The 27988-nt window shown below is 44.4% G+C and overlaps 10 non-coding genes across 10 annotated transcripts; 4 read left to right on the forward strand and 6 right to left on the reverse strand.

The window, feature by feature from the left end:
• Positions 1-125: 125 nt before the first annotated feature.
• On the forward strand, positions 126-208 carry TRNAL-CAG (transfer RNA leucine (anticodon CAG)). The gene has a single exon. It is a non-coding gene; the product is annotated as a tRNA-Leu (tRNA).
• A 3947-nt stretch (positions 209-4155) lies between these two features.
• TRNAL-CAG (transfer RNA leucine (anticodon CAG)) lies at positions 4156-4238 on the forward strand. The gene has a single exon. It is a non-coding gene; the product is annotated as a tRNA-Leu (tRNA).
• Positions 4239-5107: 869 nt separating this feature from the next.
• Positions 5108-5180, reverse strand: TRNAF-GAA (transfer RNA phenylalanine (anticodon GAA)). The gene has a single exon. It is a non-coding gene; the product is annotated as a tRNA-Phe (tRNA).
• Positions 5181-8374: 3194 nt separating this feature from the next.
• TRNAF-GAA (transfer RNA phenylalanine (anticodon GAA)) lies at positions 8375-8447 on the reverse strand. Its single transcript has one exon. It is a non-coding gene; the product is annotated as a tRNA-Phe (tRNA).
• A 2525-nt stretch (positions 8448-10972) lies between these two features.
• TRNAR-CCG (transfer RNA arginine (anticodon CCG)) lies at positions 10973-11055 on the forward strand. Its single transcript has one exon. It is a non-coding gene; the product is annotated as a tRNA-Arg (tRNA).
• Positions 11056-11928: 873 nt separating this feature from the next.
• TRNAF-GAA (transfer RNA phenylalanine (anticodon GAA)) lies at positions 11929-12001 on the reverse strand. Its single transcript has one exon. It is a non-coding gene; the product is annotated as a tRNA-Phe (tRNA).
• A 3194-nt stretch (positions 12002-15195) lies between these two features.
• On the reverse strand, positions 15196-15268 carry TRNAF-GAA (transfer RNA phenylalanine (anticodon GAA)). Its single transcript has one exon. It is a non-coding gene; the product is annotated as a tRNA-Phe (tRNA).
• A 3481-nt stretch (positions 15269-18749) lies between these two features.
• TRNAF-GAA (transfer RNA phenylalanine (anticodon GAA)) lies at positions 18750-18822 on the reverse strand. Its single transcript has one exon. It is a non-coding gene; the product is annotated as a tRNA-Phe (tRNA).
• Positions 18823-21456: 2634 nt separating this feature from the next.
• Positions 21457-21539, forward strand: TRNAL-CAG (transfer RNA leucine (anticodon CAG)). The gene has a single exon. It is a non-coding gene; the product is annotated as a tRNA-Leu (tRNA).
• A 3685-nt stretch (positions 21540-25224) lies between these two features.
• TRNAF-GAA (transfer RNA phenylalanine (anticodon GAA)) lies at positions 25225-25297 on the reverse strand. Its single transcript has one exon. It is a non-coding gene; the product is annotated as a tRNA-Phe (tRNA).
• Between the last annotated feature and the right edge of the window lie 2691 nt (positions 25298-27988).

The following is a 27988-nucleotide window of genomic DNA, read 5'->3' on the forward strand; positions in this document are numbered from 1 at the left end:
GCTGATTGCTGTTATGCTGGGTCTGAATGCAGGAGGCAGAGGGATGACATTATTATCACATATGCAATATAGAAAATAGATTCTGCTTCAACGATGATGAGAAGCGCTGTTGTCAAACAGCATGTGTCAGGATGGCCGAGCGGTCTAAGGCGCTGCGTTCAGGTCGCAGTCTCCTCTGGAGGCGTGGGTTCGAATCCCACTTCTGACATGGATACTTTTTACTAAGTTAATTAATAAAACAGGTAACAAACAAATTCAGATTTGCAGCGCTGTATCGTATTGTTTTAATATATTGGATGAAGCTGCATTACATCATCTCCTTGCTATGATAGGAAAGGAGCTGCTGCATAACTGATTGGGGAAATTAATTATCAATAGTTTTATGATTTTGTCATTCAGAAACGCTCTGTCCTGTACTGTGGTGCAATGTCCATTTCTGAGTAGAAAGTACCCACTTGTGATGTTTAATATTCCAGACCTAGCAGTTCTCTTTCCTGATTTGGGTGATCTTTTTCTGACAACCATTAATTCACGATTTACACTAAGGCCCGTATTCAATTTAGAGCGAAAAGCTGTTTTCGTGTGTTTTTGGCGAAAACTTTTAGCCGATGACGTCATTTTCGCCTGTTTTGGTTTTACCCCATATTCAATTTGAAAGACTTTCCACCTAGGCGGAAAGTCAATGCAATGTACTAGGCGGTAAAGTTTCGCTTATGAATAGCAGGCAGAAAAAAAGTGCAGAATTGGGGTTTTGGGGTGCAACATTGCGGGAACCCCCCTGCAGCCTTCAGACAGTCCCCCAAAGGTAAACTGTGTCCAAAAATAAAAATAAAAACATTAAGGACACCCCAAAAAATTACTTTGAAAAACGGGGGTGGAAAAAAAATTGGGGTACAAAGTTAAAAAGTAGCGAACTTGACTCTGGGGGGGGTCCCCAAGTATGCCCCAAGTGTTTTTTTCATTGCAGGTGTTTGCGGAAGGTGGATTTTTCACAATTTTTTCAACTTCACTTTCGCAACTTTTAAATATGCTGATCCCCATTTTCAAGTACCCCAAATTTGCTGGGATAAGTTATTTTCTGCAAAAACAATTCCTAAATACTATTCTGCACCACGTATAGAAAAACTCTATTTAGCAGCTATTGAGCCCGTTTGAAAACTCCAAATACCTTCAGCAAGCCAAATCGGGGGGTACCATAGCTAACACCCATGTCAGAGCATCTTTTGGGGGGTGTCAGGCTGATTTCCCCATTACTGACAGTACTTTTCGCCTGTTTAAGTTTCGCCCGGTCCCGTTTTCGCGTACTTTCAAATTGAAAACGGGGATACGCGGAAAACAGGTGAAAGAGGCGAAAAGTCCAGCAGGCGAAAAGTCTGGACTTTTCGCCTCAAATTGAATACAGGGCTAAGAATTATCAGCCTTATTCCCATTACCTACTTCACAAGTATTAGATACATTGATGACTGGTGTCAGTGGGTTATATGTATCTTAGAGCTCTGGTAGTGAAATTAATATTTAGTGAAATAGTGTTGTGTTATGAAAGCACTACAAAAAAACTGCCGAAACCCTGGATCAAACCAGAGACCTTTAGATCTTCAGTCTAACACTCTCCCAACTGAACTATTTTAGCTGTGAGATGTTATTAGTAACACGTCACACAGAAGTAAAATAGACAATCTCTATATGTTCCATGATCATGGTCTCTATATAAGAAAGGGACATATCTCCCTCAGCACTTGCTAAAGGGGTTTTGTTCTCCGGTCTGTATATAATAATCAGCGGTAAGCTTAGCTTATAACTGTCTGACACTGCAGAGCTTACACCATCTATATTTGGCGTTTAATGTACAGTTTAAGGTACAGTCTCCATTGCCGGGAATGGTGACCCAGGAAAATCCTTTCAAGCTTTGCTGAGTTCCTGCCAGGTGGAAGCACAATACGCTGGTGACCATCGATGTTGCGCATTTCTCGCTAGCTCATCACTGTGGAGTCAATGTGCTATCATGCCCTATATCTCTGTGCTAAGGCACATCCTGAACTTGTCTCTTATCGACCAACGCAGGATGTCTAAGGGGTAGCAGCTGCGAGTAGCAGTGGTGGTTACAAAATCACCGGAACAATTCAATAGTACTCCGTTGCGGAGACAGCTGATCCGAAAACCATCTGTCTCCGCGATCCCCCCACAAAGCCCCCACGTCCAGTTGTAAGAGCTAGACAGGGGCACCTCCTTCTGCTGAACGTCCAAAATTTTCAGAGCTTGATGAATTTTGACAGGGCCAGAAGGGCCGATGGCCTCAGGGCCGGCTCGAGGAAAGCGGAAGTGCCTCCGCCCTCCACTCCACGCTGCCGGATACATTATAGTCAGGGGGAGGAAGGGGTGGCGGCAGTGATGGGCCAGTGCGCTCTGCTCGGCCGGAAAGAGACGGCCCCTTAAAATTTATGAGCGACCACACCTAAGGCACGCCCACAGGGCGGTCTGCCGGGTTCGATCTACAGCACCATTCTGTACCCGAATTTAGGTCCCCATAAAGATGTATGGGGACTGCGGGCCGGATTGGGGCTGAAAGGTAAGCAGGAGATATCAGTGGTGTCTCCTGCGTTACCTTTATAATGAAATGAGGCTGATCCTTAATTTCTACAAAAGTAGGTAAAAATGGTAATGTGCAGCGGCTTTTGTAGAAATTCAGTGATGATGAATAGATCCCTTAGTACTGAAATGTAGTAAAAAGAGAATCTCCGGAAAGATGTTACTGTGACTCACTTATCCGGTGATCTCCTCTCTGCCTGTACCGTATCCGTCTAGTGCTGAGGTGACATGGAATCGATCCTTATGACAAAATGCCGACATATGACATGTTGACATAGTGAATATATCGACATTAGCATTAGACTTTGGTTCAGGGGTTAGGAGTCAGGATTAAGGAGACTGCAGATATGGATTGTCAATATAATGACCATGTTGACATCTCATCAGTGTTGACATGGTGATTGCTGATATTATGAACAGATTGACATGATGTTGGTCGACGTTATCACCTAGCCAACATTCTTGTATCAACATTATGAATGTCAAAAGGGCCACCACGGAGATAATATACTGAACACACATGAAGACGCCTGGCGGCCTGACTGGCCAATAACCATAGCACCATCCCCATATAACAATATATTTTAGTTGGCAAGTCATGAAAGTCTCAGATTTACATCCAATGTTCTGTGGTCACTACATTAGACGGCTACATTACAGCCGGGGAGGGGGGCAGACCAACAGGAGGAGATCAGCCCTACACATGTGTTTCATATACCTACAGATGAAGAAGAAGGGCATGGTCCCATCAGATGGAGCCATGCCAGTGACAGCCATCTGGTGCCAGTCACATCCCATGGAACAGCTACAAGTAAGTGGTTAATGCTAAGAAACTAAACTAAAAGTACATTATATACAAAGATGAAGCACTGAATCTCTTAAAACCCGAGTATGGAAACTGTGGCTGGTCCGATACTGTAGAACTAGAAGTCCCAGCAAGAAAATTAGTGCAAATGTGAAACTTATTCTAGTTTTAATTTTTTTTTTTAACACAGGGAGAGGTAATAAAAGATAGAACAGAACTGTATGGTGTGAGGGGCTGGATTGTGGCGGAAGGCTTCCTGCGCTTACAAGTGATATCGCTTTATCTGACACCATCATCAACTACACTCTTTCCGGTCAGAAACTGAATGGCCCATTGGCTAAAGCCCTGATCAGCTGACCTTACTTCTAAATAGAATCTTACCGCATGAACCCGATGGTTTGTGTACAACTACGATGGTGGGAGAACTGCACATGTGTAGGACCGGTTCTGTGCATGGGCCAATGAGCATTCAGCGTATGTAAGTGTAAGAGTAAATGACGTGAGTGTGGGGAAGCAGAGTATTTTCTATTGGGTGGAAGGGATGATGTGGGAGGGTCTGCAGAACCCTATGCAGATATCACATGACTAAGGAAACCTCGGACTCTCTGAGTTGGTAAAGAGAGGGATGAGGAGAAAACGAATGTGGGTTTTCTTTGGTACAACACTTTTGCAGATCATGATCCTGCTCAGTTCACGACATTTTCACATCCTTCAGATATTATATCACTGTCCACAAGGAGTTACATTGCTACTAGGTGCACCTTGTCAGGATGGCCGAGCGGTCTAAGGCGCTGCGTTCAGGTCGCAGTCTCCTCTGGAGGCGTGGCTTCGAATCCCACTTCTGACATGTCTCATTTTTAATTAGTCAATTCATAAGAACAAATATCAAACATACATGTGGAAGAAATGTCAGTGATGTCAATTAATGCAGACTTTATTTTATTACTTTACAGTATTAAATGAAGCTGGTTTTTGTCATCTCCTGCTTGGACTGGCTGTGATAGGAAAGGAGCTGCTGTATGACTGATTGGGGAAAGGAATCATCAATAGTTTAATCTATAATAATGTCATTCAGAAAGAATGTGACAGTAACAGTCAGCACTATGGTGCAATGTCCATTTCTGTAAAGTAAATACCCACTTGTGATGTCCAATATTCAAGACTTATCGGCTCTCATTCCTGATTTGGGTGCTCTTTTAAGGTGAGTACACACTACACGATATCATTAACGATTTGGCCGATTCTGACGCATCGGAACGACAAATGGTTCAAATCACGTAGTGTGTACCCGCTATCGCAATGCCGATGCGCGCACCCGGCATTCGTCCGTCGCATTCTCAGATCTTTTTTACATGCAGAAAGATCTTTGGATGCCGCTAGCGATACCATGCTGCCGAATGCAACATGGCCCCTGCTACCCCCCAACGCTCCGTCACTGCTGGTTTCGGCAGAGGTGTATGCACTCGCCGATGTCGGCACCCCCGCCGAGTCCGTCACGCACGATAGATCGGCTGTGTACACGTGTACCCAGCTCTACTGACATCCATTAATTCCTGATTTACAATAAGAATTATCAGCCTTATTTCCATTACCTACTTGACATATATTAGATACTTTGATGACTGGTGTCAGTGGGTTAGGTGTATCTCAGAGCTCTGGTAGTGAAATTAATAATTAGTGAAATATTGTTGTGTTATGAAAGCACTAAAAAAAGTCTGCCGAAACCCGGGATCGAACCAGGGACCTTTAGATCTTCAGTCTAACGCTCTCCCAACTGAGCTATTTCGGCTGTGAGATGTTATTTGTAACACGTCACACAGAAGTAAAACAAACCATCACTATATGTTCCATGATCATGGTCTCTGTATAAGAAAGTGACATATCTCCCTCAGCACTTGCTAAAGGAGTTTTGTTCTCCGGTCTGTATATAATAATCAGCGGTAAGCTTAGCTTATCACTGTCTGACACTGCAGAGCTTACACCATCTATATTTGGCGTTTAATGTACAGTTTAAGGTAAAGTCTCCATTGCCGGGAATGGTGACCCAGCAAAACCCTTTCAAGCTTTTCTGAGTTCCTGCCGGGTGGAAGCACAATACGCTGGCGACCATCGATGTTGCGCATTACTCGTCACTGTGGAGTCAATGTATGAACATGCCCTATATCTCTGTGCTAAGTCACATCCATAACTTGTCTCTTATCGACCAATGCAGGATATCTAAGGGGTAGCAGCTGCGAGTAGCAGTGGTGGTTACAAAATCACCGGAACAATTCAATAGTACTCCGGTGCAGAGACAGCCAATCCGAAAACCATCTGTCTCCGCCATCCCCTTCACAGCTACTGTCATAGCAGTAAAACTTAACACTGCCGAGTCTGACTCTGCAGTGCTAGTGCGCCATCGAGAACTGGGCTTCACACAGGCACACAAAGCCCCGACGTCCATTGGTAGGAGCTAGACAGGGGCACCTCCTTCCGCTGAACGTCCGAAATTTTCAGAGCTTGATGAATTTTGACAGGGCCAGAAGGGCCGATGGCCTCAGGGCCGGCTCGAGAAGGGCGGAAGTGCCTCCGCCCTCCACTCCACGCCGCCGGATACATGATAGTCAGGGGGAGGAAGGGATGGCAGAAGTGATGGGCCGCTGCGCTCTGGCTCGGCCGGAAAGAGATGTGGCGTGCCATGAGGCATGCCCACTTGAAACTTAACCACGCCCCCTTTCATGAGCGACCGCGACTAAGGCATGTCCACTGGGCGGTCTGCCAGGGTTGATCTACAGCACCATTCTGCACCTGAATTTAAATCCCCATAAAGGTGTATGGGGACTGCGGGCCGGATCGGGGCTGATAGGTAAGCAGGAGATATCAGTGGTGTCTCCTGCTTACCTTTATAATGAATTGGGGCTGATCCTTGATTTCTACAAAAGTAGGTGAAAATGGTAATGTGCAGCGGCTTTTGTAGAAACTAAGTGATGATGAATAGATCCCTTAGTGCTGAAATGTAGTAAAAAGAGAATCTCCGGAAATATGTTACTGGTGATCTCCTCTCGGCCTGTAACGTATCCGTCTAGTGCTGAGGTGACATGGAATCGATCTTTTCAACAAAATGCCGACATATGACATGTTGATATAGTGAAAATATTGACATAAGCATTAGACTTAGGTTCAGGGGTTAAGGGTAAAGGAGACTGCAGATATGGATTGCCAACATAATGACCATGTAGACATCTCATCAGTGTTGACAAGGTGATTGCCGATATTATGAACAGACTGACATTATGTCTGTCGACGTTATCGCCATACCAATATTCTTGTATCGACATTATGAATGTCAAAAGGGCCACAGCCGAGATAATATACTGAACACACGTGAAGACGCCCGGCGGCCTGACTGGCCAATAACCATAGCACCATCCCCATATAACAATATATTTTAGTTGGCAAGTCATGAAAGTCTCAGATTTACATCCAATGTTCTGTGGTGACTACATTAGACGGCTACATTACAGCCGGGGAAGGGGGCAGACCAACAGGAGGAGATCAGCCCTACACACGTGTTTCATATACCTACAGAAGAAGAAGAAGGGCATGGTCCCATCAGATGGAGCCATGCCAGTGACAGCCATCTGGTGCCAGTCACATCCCATGGAACAGATACAAGTAAGTGGTTAATGCTAAGAAACTAAACTAAAAGTACATTATATACAAAGATGAAGCACTGAATCTCTTAAAACCCGAGTACGGAAACTGTGGCTGGTCGGATACTGTAGAACTAGAAGTCCCAGCAAGAAAATTAGTGCAAATGTGAAACTTATTCTAGTTTTAATTTTTTTTTTTTAACACAGGGAGAGGTAATAAAAGATAGAACAGAACTGTATGGTGTGATGGGCTGGATTGTGGCGGAAGGCTTCCTGCGCTTACAAGTGATATCGCTTTATCTGACACCATCATCAACTACACTCTTTTCGGTCAGAAACAGAATGACCCATTGGCTAAAGCCCTGATCAGCTGACCTTACTTCTAAATAGAATCTTAGGGCATGAACCCGATGGTTTGTGTACAACTACGATGGTGGGAGAACTGCACATGCGCTGGACCCGTTCTATGCATGAGCCAATGAGCATTCAGCGTATGTAAGTGTAATAGTAAATGACCTGAGTGTGGGGAAGCAGAGTATTTTCTATTGGGTGGAAGGGATGATGTGGGAGGGTCTGCAGAACCCTATGCAGATATCACATGACTAAGGAAACCTCGGACTCTCTGCGTGGGTAAAGAGAGGGATGAGGAGAAAACGAATGTGGGTTTTCTTTGATACAACAGTTTTACAGATCATGATCCTGCTCAGTTCAAGACATTTTCACATCCTTCAGATATTATATCACTGTCCAGAAAGAGTTAAACGTTTAGCTACACATCTCGTCAGGATGGCCGCGCGGTCTAAGGTGCTGCGTTCAGGTCGCAGTCTCCTCTGGAGGCGTGGGTTCAAATCCCACTTTTGACATGAACATTTTTTAATAAGTTAATAAAACAGGTAACAAACAAATACATATTTGCAGCGCTGTATAGTATTGTTTTAATTTATTGGATGAAGCAGCATTACATCATCTCCTTGCTTGGATAGGAAAGGAGCTGCTACATAACTGATTGGAAAAATTGATTATAAATAGTTTATAATTTTGTCATTCAGAAATGCTCTGTTCTGTACTATGGTGAAATGTCTATTTCTGGGTAAAAAATACCCACTTGTGATGTCTAATATTCCAGACCTAGCAGTTCTCTTTCCTGATTTGGGTGATCTTTTTCTAACAACCATTAATTCATGATTTACACTAAGAATTATCAGCCTTATTCCTATTACCTACTTGACAAGTATTAGATACATTGATGACTGTTGTCAGTGGATTATATGTATCTAAGAGCTCTGATACTGAAATTAATTATTAGTGAAATATTGTTGTGTTATTTAGTTATAAAAACACTAAAAAAATCTGCCGAAACCCGGGATCGAACCAGGGACCTTTAGATCTTCAGTCTAACGCTCTCCCAACTGAGCTATTTCGGCTGTGAGATGTTATTAGTAACACGTCACACAGAAGTAAAATAGACAATCTCTATATGTTCCATGATCATGGTCTCTATATAAGAAAGGGACATATCTCCCTCAGCACTTGCTAAAGGGGTTTTGTTCTCCGGTCTGTATATAATAATCAGCGGTAAGCTTAGCTTATCACTGTCTGACACTGCAGAGCTTACACCATCTATATTTGGCGTTTAATGTACAGTTTAAGGTACAGTCTCCATTGCCGGGAATGGTGACCCAGGAAAATCCTTTCAAGCTTTGCTGAGTTCCTGCCAGGTGGAAGCACAATACGCTGGTGACCATCGATGTTGCGCATTTCTCGCTAGCTCATCACTGTGGAGTCAATGTGCTATCATGCCCTATATCTCTGTGCTAAGGCACATCCTGAACTTGTCTCTTATCGACCAACGCAGGATGTCTAAGGGGTAGCAGCTGCGAGTAGCAGTGGTGGTTACAAAATCACCGGAACAATTCAATAGTACTCCGTTGCGGAGACAGCTGATCCGAAAACCATCTGTCTCCGCGATCCCCCCACAAAGCCCCCACGTCCAGTTGTAAGAGCTAGACAGGGGCACCTCCTTCTGCTGAACGTCCAAAATTTTCAGAGCTTGATGAATTTTGACAGGGCCAGAAGGGCCGATGGCCTCAGGGCCGGCTCGAGGAAAGCGGAAGTGCCTCCGCCCTCCACTCCACGCTGCCGGATACATGATAGTCAGGGGGAGGAAGGGGTGGCGGCAGTGATGGGCCAGTGCGCTCTGCTCGGCCGGAAAGAGACGGCCCCTTGAAACTTATGAGCGACCGCACCTAAGGCACGCCCACAGGGCGGTCTGCTGGGTTTGATCTACAGCACCATTCTGTACCCGAATTTAGGTCCCCATAAAGATGTATGGGGACTGCGGGCCGGTTTGGGGCTGATAGGTAAGCAGGAGATATCAGTGGTGTCTCCTGCGTTACCTTTATAATGAAATGAGGCTGATCCTTAATTTCTACAAAAGTAGGTAAAAATGGTAATGTGCAGCGGCTTTTGTAGAAATTCAGTGATGATGAATAGATCCCTTAGTACTGAAATGTAGTAAAAAAGAATCTCCGGAAAGATGTTACTGTGACTCACTTATCCGGTGATCTCCTCTCTGCCTGTACCGTATCCGTCTAGTGCTGAGGTGACATGGAATCGATCCTTATGACAAAATGCCGACATATGACATGTTGACATAGTGAATATATCGACATTAGCATTAGACTTTGGTTCAGGGGTTAGGAGTTAGGATTAAGGAGACTGCAGATATGGATTGTCAATATAATGACCATGTTGACATCTCATCAGTGTTGACATGGTGATTGCTGATATTATGTACAGATTGACATGATGTTGGTCGACGTTATCACCTAGCCAACATTCTTGTATCAACATTATGAATGTCAAAATGGCCACCACCGAGATAATATACTGAACACACATGAAGACGCCTGGCGGCCTGACTGGCCAATAACCATAGCACCATCCCCATATAACAATATATTTTAGTTGGCAAGTCATGAAAGTCTCAGATTTACATCCAATGTTCTGTGGTCACTACATTAGACGGCTACATTACAGCCGGGGAGGGGGGCAGACCAACAGGAGGAGATCAGCCCTACACATGTGTTTCATATACCTACAGATGAAGAAGAAGGGCATGGTCCCATCAGATGGAGCCATGCCAGTGACAGCCATCTGGTGCCAGTCACATCCCATGGAACAGCTACAAGTAAGTGGTTAATGCTAAGAAACTAAACTAAAAGTACATTATATACAAAGATGAAGCACTGAATCTCTTAAAACCCGAGTATGGAAACTGTGGCTGGTCGGATACTGTAGAACTAGAAGTCCCAGCAAGAAAATTAGAGCAAATGTGAAACTTATTCTAGTTTTAATTTTTTTTTTTTAACACAGGGAGAGGTAATAAAAGATAGAACAGAACTGTATGGTGTGAGGGGCTGGATTGTGGCGGAAGGCTTCCTGCGCTTACAAGTGATATCGCTTTATCTGACACCATCATCAACTACACTCTTTCCGGTCAGAAACAGAATGGCCCATTGGCTAAAGCCCTGATCAGCTGACCTTACTTCTAAATAGAATCTTAGGGCATGAACCCGATGGTTTGTGTACAACTACGATGGTGGGAGAACTGCACATGTGTAGGACCGGTTCTGTGCATGGGCCAATGAGCATTCAGCGTATGTAAGTGTAAGAGTAAATGACGTGAGTGTGGGGAAGCAGAGTATTTTCTATTGGGTGGAAGGGATGATGTGGGAGGGTCTGCAGAACCCTATGCAGATATCACATGACTAAGGAAACCTCGGACTCTCTGAGTTGGTAAAGAGAGGGATGAGGAGAAAACGAATGTGGGTTTTCTTTGGTACAACAGTTTTGCAGATCATGATCCTGCTCAGTTCACGACATTTTCACATCCTTCAGATATTATATCACTGGCCACAAGGAGTTACATCGATAGTAGGAGCATCTTGTCAGGATGGCTGAGCGGTTTAAGCCGCTGCGTTCCGGTCGCAGTCTCCTCTAGAGGCGTGGGTTCAAATCCCATTTCTGACATGTCTCATTTTTAATTAGTCAATTCATAAGAACAAATATCAAACATACATGTGGAAGAAATGTCAGTGATGTCAATTAATGCAGACTTTATTTTATTACTTTACAGTATTAAATGAAGCTGGTTTTTGTCATCTCCTGCTTGGACTGGCTGTGATAGGAAAGGAGCTGCTGTATGACTGATTGGGGAAAGGAATCATCAATAGTTTAATCTATAATAATGTCATTCAGAAAGAATGTGACAGTGACAGTCAGCACTATGGTGCAATGTCCATTTCTGTAAAGTAAATACCCACTTGTGATGTCCAATATTCAAGACTTATCGGCTCTCATTCCTGATTTGGGTGCTCTTTTAAGGTGAGTACACACTACACGATATCATTAACGATTTGGCCGATTCTGACGCATCGGAACGACAAATGGTTCAAATCACGTAGTGTGTACCCGCTATCGCAATGCCGATGCGCGCACCCGGCATTCGTCCGTCGCATTCTCAGATCTTTTTTACATGCAGAAAGATCTGAGAATGTCGCTAGCGATACCATGCTGCCGAATGCAACATGGCCCCTGCTACCCTCCCCCCAACGCTCCATCACTGCTGGTTTCGGCAAAGGTGTATGCACTCGCCGATGTCGGCACCCCCGCCGGGTCCGTCACGCACGATAGATCGGCTGTGTACACGTGTACCAAGCTCTACTGACATCCATTAATTCCTGATTTACAATAAGAATTATCAGCCTTATTTCCATTACCTACTTGACATATATTAGATACATTGATGACTGGTATCAGTGGGTTAGGTGTATCTCAGAGCTCTGGTAGTGAAATTAATAATTAGTGAAATATTGTTGTGTTATGAAAGCACTAAAAAAATTCTGCCGAAACCCGGGATCGAACCAGGGACCTTTAGATCTTCAGTCTAACGCTCTCCCAACTGAGCTATTTCGGCTGTGAGATGTTATTTGTAACACGTCACACAGAAGTAAAACAAACCATCACTATATGTTCCATGATCATGGTCTCTGTATAAGAAAGTGACATATCTCCCTCAGCACTTGCTAAAGGAGTTTTGTTCTCCGGTCTGTATATAATAATCAGCGGTAAGCTTAGCTTATCACTGTCTGACACTGCAGAGCTTACACCATCTATATTTGGCGTTTAATGTACAGTTTAAGGTAAAGTCTCCATTGCCGGGAATGGTGACCCAGCAAAACCCTTTCAAGCTTTGCTGAGTTCCTGCCGGGTGGAAGCACAATACGCTGGCGACCATCGATGTTGCGCATTACTCGTCACTGTGGAGTCAATGTATGAACATGCCCTATATCTCTGTGCTAAGTCACATCCATAACTTGTCTCTTATCGACCAATGCAGGATATCTAAGGGGTAGCAGCTGCGAGTAGCAGTGGTGGTTACAAAATCACCGGAACAATTCAATAGTACTCCGGTGCAGAGACAGCCAATCCGAAAACCATCTGTCTCCGCCATCCCCTTCACAGCTACTGTCATAGCAGTAAAACTTAACACTGCCGAGTCTGACTCTGCAGTGCTAGTGCGCCATCGAGAACTGGGCTTCACACAGGCACACAAAGCCCCGACGTCCATTGGTAGGAGCTAGACAGGGGCACCTCCTTCCGCTGAACGTCCGAAATTTTCAGAGCTTGATGAATTTTGACAGGGCCAGAAGGGCCGATGGCCTCAGGGCCGGCTCGAGAAGGGCGGAAGTGCCTCCGCCCTCCACTCCACGCCGCCGGATACATGATAGTCAGGGGGAGGAAGGGATGGCAGAAGTGATGGGCCGCTGCGCTCTGGCTCGGCCGGAAAGAGATGTGGCGTGCCATGAGGCATGCCCACTTGAAACTTAACCACGCCCCCTTTCATGAGCGACCGCGACTAAGGCATGTCCACTGGGCGGTCTGCCAGGGTTGATCTACAGCACCATTCTGCACCTGAATTTAAATCCCCATAAAGGTGTATGGGGACTGCGGGCCGGATCGGGGCTGATAGGTAAGCAGGAGATATCAGTGGTGTCTCCTGCTTACCTTTATAATGAATTGGGGCTGATCCTTGATTTCTACAAAAGTAGGTGAAAATGGTAATGTGCAGCGGCTTTTGTAGAAACTAAGTGATGATGAATAGATCCCTTAGTGCTGAAATGTAGTAAAAAGAGAATCTCCGGAAATATGTTACTGGTGATCTCCTCTCGGCCTGTAACGTATCCGTCTAGTGCTGAGGTGACATGGAATCGATCTTTTCAACAAAATGCCGACATATGACATGTTGATATAGTGAAAATATTGACATAAGCATTAGACTTAGGTTCAGGGGTTAAGGGTAAAGGAGACTGCAGATATGGATTGCCAACATAATGACCATGTAGACATCTCATCAGTGTTGACAAGGTGATTGCCGATATTATGAACAGACTGACATTATGTCTGTCGACGTTATCGCCATACCAATATTCTTGTATCGACATTATGAATGTCAAAAGGGCCACAGCCGAGATAATATACTGAACACACGTGAAGACGCCCGGCGGCCTGACTGGCCAATAACCATAGCACCATCCCCATATAACAATATATTTTAGTTGGCAAGTCATGAAAGTCTCAGATTTACATCCAATGTTCTGTGGTGACTACATTAGACGGCTACATTACAGCCGGGGAAGGGGGCAGACCAACAGGAGGAGATCAGCCCTACACACGTGTTTCATATACCTACAGAAGAAGAAGAAGGGCATGGTCCCATCAGATGGAGCCATGTCAGTGACAGCCATCTGGTGCCAGTCACATCCCATGGAACAGATACAAGTAAGTGGTTAATGCTAAGAAACTAAACTAAAAGTACATTATATACAAAGATGAAGCACTGAATCTCTTAAAACCCGAGTACGGAAACTGTGGCTGGTCGGATACTGTAGAACTAGAAGTCCCAGCAAGAAAATTAGTGCAAATGTGAAACTTATTCTAGTTTTAATTTTTTTTTTTTAACACAGGGAGAGGTAATAAAAGATAGAACAGAACTGTATGGTGTGATGGGCTGGATTGTGGCGGAAGGCTTCCTGCGCTTACAAGTGATATCGCTTTATCTGACACCATCATCAACTACACTCTTTTCGGTCAGAAACAGAATGACCCATTGGCTAAAGCCCTGATCAGCTGACCTTACTTCTAAATAGAATCTTAGGGCATGAACCCGATGGTTTGTGTACAACTACGATGGTGGGAGAACTGCACATGCGCTGGACCCGTTCTATGCATGAGCCAATGAGCATTCAGCGTATGTAAGTGTAATAGTAAATGACCTGAGTGTGGGGAAGCAGAGTATTTTCTATTGGGTGGAAGGGATGATGTGGGAGGGTCTGCAGAACCCTATGCAGATATCACATGACTAAGGAAACCTCGGACTCTCTGCGTGGGTAAAGAGAGGGATGAGGAGAAAACGAATGTGGGTTTTCTTTGATACAACAGTTTTACAGATCATGATCCTGCTCAGTTCAAGACATTTTCACATCCTTCAGATATTATATCACTGTCCAGAAAGAGTTAAACGTTTAGCTACACATCTCGTCAGGATGGCCGCGCGGTCTAAGGTGCTGCGTTCAGGTCGCAGTCTCCTCTGGAGGCGTGGGTTCAAATCCCACTTTTGACATGAACATTTTTTAATAAGTTAATAAAACAGGTAACAAACAAATACATATTTGCAGCGCTGTATAGTATTGTTTTAATTTATTGGATGAAGCAGCATTACATCATCTCCTTGCTTGGATAGGAAAGGAGCTGCTACATAACTGATTGGAAAAATTGATTATAAATAGTTTATAATTTTGTCATTCAGAAATGCTCTGTTCTGTACTATGGTGAAATGTCTATTTCTGGGTAAAAAATACCCACTTGTGATGTCTAATATTCCAGACCTAGCAGTTCTCTTTCCTGATTTGGGTGATCTTTTTCTAACAACCATTAATTCATGATTTACACTAAGAATTATCAGCCTTATTCCTATTACCTACTTGACAAGTATTAGATACATTGATGACTGTTGTCAGTGGATTATATGTATCTAAGAGCTCTGATACTGAAATTAATTATTAGTGAAATATTGTTGTGTTATTTAGTTATAAAAACACTAAAAAAATCTGCCGAAACCCGGGATCGAACCAGGGACCTTTAGATCTTCAGTCTAACGCTCTCCCAACTGAGCTATTTCGGCTGTGAGATGTTATTAGTAACACGTCACACAGAAGTAAAATAGACAATCTCTATATGTTCCATGATCATGGTCTCTATATAAGAAAGGGACATATCTCCCTCAGCACTTGCTAAAGGGGTTTTGTTCTCCGGTCTGTATATAATAATCAGCGGTAAGCTTAGCTTATCACTGTCTGACACTGCAGAGCTTACACCATCTATATTTGGCGTTTAATGTACAGTTTAAGGTACAGTCTCCATTGCCGGGAATGGTGACCCAGGAAAATCCTTTCAAGCTTTGCTGAGTTCCTGCCAGGTGGAAGCACAATACGCTGGTGACCATCGATGTTGCGCATTTCTCGCTAGCTCATCACTGTGGAGTCAATGTGCTATCATGCCCTATATCTCTGTGCTAAGGCACATCCTGAACTTGTCTCTTATCGACCAACGCAGGATGTCTAAGGGGTAGCAGCTGCGAGTAGCAGTGGTGGTTACAAAATCACCGGAACAATTCAATAGTACTCCGTTGTGGAGACAGCTGATCCGAAAACCATCTGTCTCCGCGATCCCCCCACAAAGCCCCCACGTCCAGTTGTAAGAGCTAGACAGGGGCACCTCCTTCTGCTGAACGTCCAAAATTTTCAGAGCTTGATGAATTTTGACAGGGCCAGAAGGGCCGATGGCCTCAGGGCCGGCTCGAGGAAAGCGGAAGTGCCTCCGCCCTCCACTCCACGCTGCCGGATACATGATAGTCAGGGGGAGGAAGGGGTGGCGGCAGTGATGGGCCAGTGCGCTCTGCTCGGCCGGAAAGAGACGGCCCCTTGAAACTTATGAGCGACCGCACCTAAGGCACGCCCACAGGGCGGTCTGCCGGGTTTGATCTACAGCACCATTCTGTACCCGAATTTAGGTCCCCATAAAGATGTATGGGGACTGCGGGCCGGTTTGGGGCTGATAGGTAAGCAGGAGATATCAGTGGTGTCTCCTGCGTTACCTTTATAATGAAATGAGGCTGATCCTTAATTTCTACAAAAGTAGGTAAAAATGGTAATGTGCAGCGGCTTTTGTAGAAATTCAGTGATGATGAATAGATCCCTTAGTACTGAAATGTAGTAAAAAAGAATCTCCGGAAAGATGTTACTGTGACTCACTTATCCGGTGATCTCCTCTCTGCCTGTACCGTATCCGTCTAGTGCTGAGGTGACATGGAATCGATCCTTATGACAAAATGCCGACATATGACATGTTGACATAGTGAATATATCGACATTAGCATTAGACTTTGGTTCAGGGGTTAGGAGTTAGGATTAAGGAGACTGCAGATATGGATTGTCAATATAATGACCATGTTGACATCTCATCAGTGTTGACATGGTGATTGCTGATATTATGTACAGATTGACATGATGTTGGTCGACGTTATCACCTAGCCAACATTCTTGTATCAACATTATGAATGTCAAAATGGCCACCACCGAGATAATATACTGAACACACATGAAGACGCCTGGCGGCCTGACTGGCCAATAACCATAGCACCATCCCCATATAACAATATATTTTAGTTGGCAAGTGATGAAAGTCTCAGATTTACATCCAATGTTCTGTGGTCACTACATTAGACGGCTACATTACAGCCGGGGAGGGGGGCAGACCAACAGGAGGAGATCAGCCCTACACATGTGTTTCATATACCTACAGATGAAGAAGAAGGGCATGGTCCCATCAGATGGAGCCATGCCAGTGACAGCCATCTGGTGCCAGTCACATCCCATGGAACAGCTACAAGTAAGTGGTTAATGCTAAGAAACTAAACTAAAAGTACATTATATACAAAGATGAAGCACTGAATCTCTTAAAACCCGAGTATGGAAACTGTGGCTGGTCGGATACTGTAGAACTAGAAGTCCCAGCAAGAAAATTAGAGCAAATGTGAAACTTATTCTAGTTTTAATTTTTTTTTTTTAACACAGGGAGAGGTAATAAAAGATAGAACAGAACTGTATGGTGTGAGGGGCTGGATTGTGGCGGAAGGCTTCCTGCGCTTACAAGTGATATCGCTTTATCTGACACCATCATCAACTACACTCTTTCCGGTCAGAAACAGAATGGCCCATTGGCTAAAGCCCTGATCAGCTGACCTTACTTCTAAATAGAATCTTAGGGCATGAACCCGATGGTTTGTGTACAACTACGATGGTGGGAGAACTGCACATGTGTAGGACCGGTTCTGTGCATGGGCCAATGAGCATTCAGCGTATGTAAGTGTAAGAGTAAATGACGTGAGTGTGGGGAAGCAGAGTATTTTCTATTGGGTGGAAGGGATGATGTGGGAGGGTCTGCAGAACCCTATGCAGATATCACATGACTAAGGAAACCTCGGACTCTCTGAGTTGGTAAAGAGAGGGATGAGGAGAAAACGAATGTGGGTTTTCTTTGGTACAACAGTTTTGCAGATCATGATCCTGCTCAGTTCACGACATTTTCACATCCTTCAGATATTATATCACTGGCCACAAGGAGTTACATCGATAGTAGGAGCATCTTGTCAGGATGGCTGAGCGGTTTAAGCCGCTGCGTTCCGGTCACAGTCTCCTCTAGAGGCGTGGGTTCAAATCCCATTTCTGACATGTCTCATTTTTAATTAGTCAATTCATAAGAACAAATATCAAACATACATGTGGAAGAAATGTCAGTGATGTCAATTAATGCAGACTTTATTTTATTACTTTACAGTATTAAATGAAGCTGGTTTTTGTCATCTCCTGCTTGGACTGGCTGTGATAGGAAAGGAGCTGCTGTATGACTGATTGGGGAAAGGAATCATCAATAGTTTAATCTATAATAATGTCATTCAGAAAGAATGTGACAGTGACAGTCAGCACTATGGTGCAATGTCCATTTCTGTAAAGTAAATACCCACTTGTGATGTCCAATATTCAAGACTTATCGGCTCTCATTCCTGATTTGGGTGCTCTTTTAAGGTGAGTACACACTACACGATATCATTAACGATTTGGCCGATTCTGACGCATCGGAACGACAAATGGTTCAAATCACGTAGTGTGTACCCGCTATCGCAATGCCGATGCGCGCACCCGGCATTCGTCCGTCGCATTCTCAGATCTTTTTTACATGCAGAAAGATCTGAGAATGTCGCTAGCGATACCATGCTGCCGAATGCAACATGGCCCCTGCTACCCTCCCCCCAACGCTCCGTCACTGCTGGTTTCGGCAAAGGTGTATGCACTCGCCGATGTCGGCACCCCCGCCGGGTCCGTCACGCACGATAGATCGGCTGTGTACACGTGTACCAAGCTCTACTGACATCCATTAATTCCTGATTTACAATAAGAATTATCAGCCTTATTTCCATTACCTACTTGACATATATTAGATACATTGATGACTGGTATCAGTGGGTTAGGTGTATCTCAGAGCTCTGGTAGTGAAATTAATAATTAGTGAAATATTGTTGTGTTATGAAAGCACTAAAAAAAGTCTGCCGAAACCCGGGATCGAACCAGGGACCTTTAGATCTTCAGTCTAACGCTCTCCCAACTGAGCTATTTCGGCTGTGAGATGTTATTAGTAACACGTCACACAGAAGTAAAACAGACCATCACTATATGTTCCATGATCATGGTCTCTGTATAAGAAAGTGACATATCTCCCTCAGCACTTGCTAAAGGAGTTTTGTTCTCCGGTCTGTATATAATAATCAGCGGTAAGCTTAGCTTATCACTGTATGACACTGCAGCGCTTACACCATCTATATTTGGCGTTTAATGTACAGTTTAAGGTAAAGTCTCCATTGCCGGGAATGGTAACCCAGCAAAACCCTTTCAAGCTTTGCTGAGTCCCTGCGGGGTGAAAGCACAATACGCTGGCGACCATCGATGTTGTGCATTGCACGCTAGCTCGTCACTGTGGAGTCAATGTATTATCATGCCCTATATCTCTGTGCTAAGTCACATCCATAACTTGTCTCTTATTGACCAATGCAGGATATCTAAGGGGTAGCAGCTGCGAGTAGCAGTGGTGGTTACAAAATCACCGGAACAATTCAATAGTACTCCGGTGCAGAGACAGCCAATCCGAAAACCATCTGTCTCCGCCATCCCCTTCACAGCTACTGTCATAGCAGTAAAACTTAACACTGCCGAGTCTGACTCTGCAGTGCTAGTGCGCCATCGAGAACTGGGCTTCACACAGGCACACAAAGCCCCGACGTCCATTGGTAGGAGCTAGACAGGGGCACCTCTTTCCGCTGAACGTCCGAAATTTTCAGAGCTTGATGAATTTTGACAGGGCCAGAAGGGCCGATGGCCTCAGGGCCGGCTCGAGGAGGGCAGAAGTGCCTCCGCCCTCCACTCCACGCTGCCGGATACATGATAGTCAGGGGGAGGAAGGGATGGCAGAAGTGATGGGCTGCTGCGCTCTGGCTCGGCCGGAAAGAGATGTGGCGTGCCATGAGGCATGCCCACTTGAAACTTAACCACGACCCCTTTCATGAGCGACCGCGACTAAGGCACGTCCACTGGGCGGTCTGCCAGGGTTGATCTACAGCACCATTCTGCACCTGAATTTAAATCCCAATAAAGGTGTATGGGGACTGCGGGCCGGATCGGGGCTGATAGGTAAGCAGGAGATATCAGTGGTGTCTCCTGCTTACCTTTATAATGAATTGGGGCTGATCCTTGATTTCTACAAAAGTAGGTGAAAATGGTAATGTGCAGCGGCTTTTGTAGAAACTAAGTGACGATGAATAGATCCCTTAGTGCTGAAATGTAGTAAAAAGAGAATCTCCGGAAATATGTTACTGGTGATCTCCTCTCGGCCTGTAAGGTATCCGTCCAGTGCTGAGGTGACATGGAATCGATCTTTTCAACAAAATGCCGACATATGACATGTTGATATAGTGAAAATATTGACATAAGCATTAGACTTAGGTTCAGGGGTTAAGGGTAAAGGAGACTGCAGATATGGATTGCCAACATAATGACCATGTAGACATCTCATCAGTGTTGACATGGTGATTGCCGATATTATGAACAGACTGACATTATGTCGGTCGACGTTATCGCCATACCAATATTCTTGTATCGACATTATGAATGTCAAAAGGGCCACAGCCGAGATAATATACTGAACACACGTGAAGACGCCCGGCGGCCTGACTGGCCAATAACCATAGCACCATCCCCATATAACAATATATTTTAGTTGGCAAGTGATGAAATTCTCAGATTTACATCCAATGTTCTGTGGTGACTACATTAGACGGCTACATTACAGCCGGGGAGGGGGGCAGACCAACAGGAGGAGATCAGCCCTACACACTTGTTTCATATACCTACAGAAGAAGAAGAAGGGCATGGTCCCATCAGATGGAGCCATGTCAGTGACAGCCATCTGGTGCCAGTCACATCCCATGGAACAGATACAAGTAAGTGGTTAATGCTAAGAAACTAAACTAAAAGTACATTATATACAAAGATGAAGCACTGAATCTCTTAAAACCCGAGTATGGAAACTGTGGCTGGTCGGATACTGTAGAACTAGAAGTCCCAGCAAGTAAATTAGTGCAAATGTGAAACTTATTCTAGTTTTAATTTTTTTTTTTTTAACACAGGGAGAGGTAATAAAAGATAGAACAGAACTGTATGGTGCGATGGGCTGGATTGTGGCGGAAGGCTTCCTGCGCTTACAAGTGATATCGCTTTATCTGACACCATCATCAACTACACTCTTTTCGGTCAGATACAGAATGGCCCCTTGGCTAAAGCCCTGATCAGCTGACCTTACTTCTAAATAGAATCTTAGGACATGAACCCGATGGTTTGTGTACAACTACGATGGTGGGAGAACTGCACATGTGCAGGACCGGTTCTATGCATGGGCCAATGAGCATTCAGCGTATGTAAGTGTAAGAGTAAATGACGTGAGTGTGGGGAAGCAGAGTATTTTCTATTGGGTGGAAGGGATGATGTGTGGGAGGGTCTGCAGAACCCTATGCAGATATCACATGACTAAGGAAACCTCAGACTCTCTGAGTCAGTAAAGAGAGGGATGAGGAGAAAACGAATGTGGGTTTTCTTTGATACAACTGTTTTGCAGATCATGATCCTGCTCAGTTCAAGACATTTTCACATCCTTCAGATATAACATCACTGTCCAGAAAGAGTTAAATTTTAAGCTGCACATCTTGTCAGGATGGCCGAGCGGTCTAAGGCGCTGCGTTCAGGTCGCAGTCTCCTCTGGAGGCGGGGGTTCGAATCCCACTTCTGACATGAATATTTTTTAATAAGTTAATAAAACAGGTGACAAACAAATACATATTTGCAGCACTGTATAGTATTGTTTTAATTTATTGGATGAAGCTGCATTACATCATCTCCTTGCTTGGATAGGAAATGAGCTGCTACATAACTGATAGGAAAAATTTATTATCAATAGTTTATAATTTTGTCATTCAGAAACGCTCTGTCCTGTACTATGGTGAAATGTCTATTTCTGGGTGAAAATTACCCATTTGTGATGTCTAATATTCCAGACCTAGCAGTTCTCTTTCCTGATTTGGGTGATCTTTTTCTGACAACCATTAATTCACGATTTACACTAAGAATTATCAGCCTTATTCCCATTACCTACTTGACAAGTATTAGATACATTGATGACTGTTGTCAGTGGATTATGTGTATCTCAGAGCTCTGATGCTGAAATTAATAATTAGTGAAATATTGTTGTGTTATTTAGTTATGAAAGCACTAAAAAAATCTGCCGAAAACAGGGTTCAAACCAGGGACCTTCAGATCTTCAGTCTAACGCTCTCCCAACTGAGCTATTTCGGCTATGAGATGCTATTAGTAACACGTCACACAGAAGTAAAACAAATCATCTCTATGTTCCATGATCATGGCCTCTAAATAAGAAAGTGACATATCTCCCTCAGCACTTGCTAAAGGGGTTTTGTTCTCCGGTCTGTATATAATAATCAGCGTTAAGCTTAGCTTATCACTGTCTGACACTGCAGCGCTTACACCATCTATATTTGGCGTTTAATGTACAGTTTAAGGTACAGTCTCCATAGCCGGGAATGGGGACCCAGCAAAATCCTTTCAAGCTTTGCTTAGTTCCTGCCGGGTGGAAGCACAAGACGCTGGCGACCATCGATGTTGCGCTTTGCTCGCTAGCTCATCACTGTGGAGTCAATGTGTTATCATGCCCTATATCTCTGTGCTAAGGCACATCCTGAGCTTGTCTCTTATCGACCAATGCAGGATGACTAAGGGGCAGCAGCTGCGAGTAGCAGTGGTGGTTACAAAATCACCGGAACAATTCAATAGTACTCCGGTGCAGAGACAGCTGATCCAAAAACCATCTGTCTCCGCGATCCCCCCACAAAGTCCCGACGTCCAGTGGTAGGAGCTAGACAGGGGCACCTCCTTCTGCTGAACATCTGAAATTTTCAGAGCTTGATGAATTTTGACAGGGCCAGAAGGGCCGATGGCCTCAGGGCTGGCTCGAGGAAGGTGGAAGTGCCTCCGCCCTCCACTCCACGCTGCCGGATACATGATAGTCAGGGGGAGGAAGGGGTGGTGGCAGTGATGGGCCGGTGCGCTCTGCTCGGCCGGAAAGAGATGGGGCGTTCTCTTGGAACTTAACCACGCCCCCTTCATGAGCGACCGCGCCTAAGGCACGCCCACAGGGCAGTCTGCCAGGTTTGATATACAGCACCATTCTGTACCTGAATTTAGGTCCCCATAAGATGTATGGGGACTGCGGGCTAAATCAGGGCTGATAGGTAAGCAGGAGATATCAGTGGTGTCTCCTGCGTTACCTTTATAATGAATTGGGGCTGATCCTTAATTTCTACAAAAGTAGGTGAAAATGGTAATGTGCCCCAGCTTTTGTAGAAACTAAGTGATGATGAATAGATCCCTTAGTGCTGAAATGTAGTAATAAGAGAGTCTCCAGAAAGATGTTACTGTGACTCACTTATCCGGTGATCTCCTCTCTGCCTGTACCGTATCTGTCTAGTGCTGAGGTGACATGGAATCGCTCCTTATGACAAAATGCCGACATATGACATGTTGACATAGTGAAAATATCGACATTAGCATTAGACTTAGGTTCAGGGGTTAAGGGTTATGGGTTAGGAGTTAGGGTCATGGAGACTGAAGATATGGATTGTCAATATAATGACCATGTTGACATCTCATCAATGTTGACATATTGATTGCCAACATGATGAACAGATTGACATGATGTTGGTCGACGTTATCACCTAGCCAACATTCTCATATCAACATTATGAATGTCAAAATGGCCACCACCGAGATAATATACTGAACACACACGAAGACGCCTGGCGGCCTGACTGGCCAATAACCATAGCACCAGCCCCATATAACAATATATTTTAGTTGGCAAGTGACGAAAGTCTCATACTTACATCCAATGTTCTGTGGTCACTAAAATAGACGCCTACATTACAGCCGGGGAGGGGGGCAGACCAACAGGAGGAGATCAGCCCTACCCATGTGTTTCACATACCTACAATAAAGAAGAAGGGCATGGTCCCATCAGATGGAGCCATGCCAGTGACAGCCATCTGGTGCCAGTCACATCCCATGGAACAGCTACAAGTAAGTGGTTAATGCTAAGAAACTAAACTAAAAGTACATTATATACAAAGATGAAGCACTGAATCTCTTAAAACCCGAGTAGGGAAACTGTGGATGGTAGGATAATGTAGAACTAGAAGTCCCAGCAAGTAAATTAGTGCAAATGTAAAACTAATTATATTTTTAAATTGGTTTTAACACAGGGAGAGGTAATAAAAGATAGAACAGAAGTATATGGTGTGATGGGCTGGATTGTGGTGGAAGGCTTCCTGCGCTTACAAGTGATATCACTTTATCTGACACCATCATCTACTACGCTCTTTCCGGTCAGAAACAGAATTGCCCATTGGCTAAAGCCCTGATCAGCTGACCTTACTTCTAAACAGAATCTTAGGGCATGAACCCGATGGTTTGTGTACAACTACGATGGTGGGAGAACTGCACATGTGCAGGACTGGTTCTATGCATGGGCCAATGAGCATTCAGCGTATGTAAGTGTAATAGTAAATGACGTGAGTGTGAGGGAGCAGAGTATGTTCTATTGGGTGAGAGAGATGATGTGGGAGTGTCTGCTGAACCCTATGCAGATATCACATGACTAAGGAAACCTCGGACTCTCTGAGTCAGTAAAGAGAGGGATGAGGAGAAAACGAATGTGGTTTTTCTTTGATACAACAGTTTTGCAGATCATGATCCTGCTCAGTTCAAGACATTTTCACATCCTTCAGATATAATATCACTGGCCAGAAAGAGTTAAACATCTAGATGCACATCTTGTCAGGATGGCCGAGCGGTCTAAGGCGCTGCGTTCAGGTCACAGTCTCCTCTGGAGATGTGGGTTCGAATCCCACTTCTGACATTAAAATTTTTTAATAAGTTAATAAAACAGGTAACAAACAAATACATATTTGCAGCGCTGTATAGTATTGTTTTAATTTATTGGATGAAGCAGCATTACATCATCTCCTTGCTTGGATAGGAAATGAGCTGCTACATAACTGATTGGAAAAATTGATTATCAATAGTTTATAATTTTGTCCTTCAGAAATGCTCTGTTCTGTACTATGGTGAAATGTCTATTTCTGGGTAAAAAATACCCACTTGTGATGTCTAATATTCCAGACCTAGCAGTTCTCTTTCCTGATTTGGGTGATCTTTTTCTGACAACCATTAATTCACGATTTACACTAAGAATTATCAGCGTTATTCCCATTACCTACTTGACAAGTATTAGATACATTGATGACTGTTGTCAGTGGATTATGTGTATCTCAGAGATCTGATGCTGAAATTAATAATTAGTGAAATATTGTTGTGTTATTTAGTTATGAGAGTACTAAAAAAAAACTGCCGAAACCCGGGATCGAACCAGGGACCTTTAGATCTTCAGTCTAACGCTCTCCCAACTGAGCTATTTCGGCTGTGAGATACAATTAGTAACACGTCACACAGAAGTAAAACAAACCATCTCTATGTTCCATGATCATGGTCTCTATATAAGAAAGTGACATATCTCCCTCAGCACTCCCTAAAGGAGTTTTGTTCTCCGGTCTGTATATAATAATCAGCGGTAAGCTTAGCTTATCACTGTCTGACACTGCAGAGCTTACACCATCTATATTTGGCGTTTAATGTACAGTTTAAGGTACAGTCTCCATTGCCGGGAATGGGGACCCAGCAAAACCCTTTCAAGCTTTGCTGAGTTCCTGCCAGGTGGAAGCACAATACGCTGGTGACCATCGATGTTGCGCTTTGCTCGCTAGCTCATCACTGTGGAGTCAATGTGTTATCATGCCCTATATCTCTGTGCTAAGGCACATCCTGAACTTGTCTGTTATCGACCAACGCAGGATGTCTAAGGGGTAACAGCTGCGAGTAGCAGTGGTGGTTACAAAATCACCGGAACAATTCAATAGTACTCCGGTGCAGAGACAGCTGATCCAAAAACCATCTGTCTCCGCGATCCCCCCACAAAGTCCCGACGTCCAGTGGTAGGAGCTAGACAGGGGCACCTCCTTCTGCTGAACATCTGAAATTTTCAGAGCTTGATGAATTTTGACAGGGCCAGAAGGGCCGATGGCCTCAGGGCTGGCTCAAGGAAGACGGAAGTGCCTCCGCCCTCCACTCCATGCTGCCGGATACATGATAGTCAGGGGGAGGAAGGGGTGGCGGCAGTGATGGGCCGGTGCGCTCTGCTCTGCTGTAAAGAGACGACCCCTTGAAACTTACCCACGCCCCCTTCATGAGCGACCGCGCCTAAGGCACGCCCACAGGGCGGTCTGCCAGGGTTGATCTACAGCACCATTCTGTACCTGAATTTAGGTCCCCATAAAGGTGTATGGGGACTGCGGGCTAAATCAGGGCTGATAGGTAAGCAGGAGATATCAGTGGTGTCTCCTGCGTTACCTTTATAATGAATTGGGGCTGATCCTTAATTTCTACAAAAGTAGGTGAAAATGGTAATGTGCAGCGGCTTTTGTAGAAACTAAGTGATGATGAATAGATCCCTTAGTGCTGAAATGTAGTAAAAAGAGAATCTCTGGAAAGATGTTACTGTGACTCACTTGTCCGGTGATCTCCTCTCTGCCTGTACCGTATCTGTCTAGTGCTGAGGTGACATGGAATCGATCCTTATGACAAAATGCAGACATATGACATGTTGACATAGTGAATATATCGACATTAGCATTAGACTTTGGTTCAGGGGTTAGGAGTTAGGGGTTAGGAGTTAGGATTAAGGAGACTGCAGTTATGGATTGTCAATATAATGACCATGTTGACATCTCATCAGTGTTGACATGGTGATTGCGGATATTATGAACAGATTGACATGATGTTGGTCGACGTTATCACCCAGCCAACATTCTTGTATCAACATTATGAATGTCAAAATGGCCACAGCCGAGGTAATATACTGAACTCACGTGAAGACGCCCAGTGGACTGACTGGCCAATACCCATAGCACCAGCCCCATATAACAATATATTTTAGTTGGCAAGTGATGAAAGTCTCAGATTTACATCCAATGTTCTGTGGTCACTACATTAGACGGCTACATTACAGCCGGGGAGGGGGGCAGACCAACAGGAGGAGATCAGCCCTACCCATGTGTTTCATATACCTACAGACGAAGAAGAAGGGCATGGTTCCATCAGATGGAGCCATGCCAGTGACAGCCATCTGGTGCCAGTCACATCCCATGGAACAGCTACAAGTAAGTGGTTAATGCTAAGAAACTAAACTAAAAGTACATTATATACAAAGATGAAGCACTGAATCTCTTAAAACCCGAGTACGGAAACTGTGGCTGGTCGGATACTGTAGAACTAGAAGTCCCAGCAAGAAAATTAGTGCAAATGTGAAACTTATTCTAGTTTTAATTTTTTTTTTTGAACACGGGGAGAGGTAATAAAAGATAGAACAGAACTGTATGGTGTGATGGGCTGGATTGTGGCGGAAGGCTTCCTGCGCTTACAAGTGATATCGCTTCATCTGACACCATCATCTACTACGCTCTTTCCGGTCAGAAACAGAATGGCCCATTGGCTAAAGCCCTGATCAGCTGACCTTACTTCTAAACAGAATCTTAGGGCATGAACCCGATGGTTTGTGTACAACTACGATGGTGGGAGAACTGCACATGCGCTGGACCCGTTCTATGGATGGGCCAATGTCATCTCCTGCTTGGACTGGCTGTGATAGGAAAGGAGCTGTTGCATAACTGACTGGGAAAAGGAATCAACAATAGTTTAATCTATAATATTGTCATTCAGAAAGAATGTGACAGTGACAGTCAGCACTATGGTGCAATGTCCATTTCTGTAAAGTAAATACCCACTTGTGATGTCCAATATTCAAGACTTATCGGCTCTCATTCCTGATTTGGGTGCTCTTTTAAGGTAGGTACACACTACACGATATCATGAGCGATTTGGGCAATTCTGACGCTTCGGAAAGACAAATTGTTCAAATCACGTAGTGTGTGTACCCGCTATCACGATGCCTATGTGCGCTCCAGGCAGTCGTCCGTCGCATTCTCAGATCATTTTTACATGCAGAAAGATCTGAGGATGTCGCTAGTGATACAATGCTGCCGAATTCAACATGGCCC

This window comes from Taudactylus pleione, unplaced genomic scaffold, assembly GCF_031769625.1.
Source record: "Taudactylus pleione unplaced genomic scaffold, aTauple2 ptg000318l, whole genome shotgun sequence".
Taxonomy (NCBI): Eukaryota; Metazoa; Chordata; class Amphibia; order Anura; family Myobatrachidae; genus Taudactylus; species Taudactylus pleione.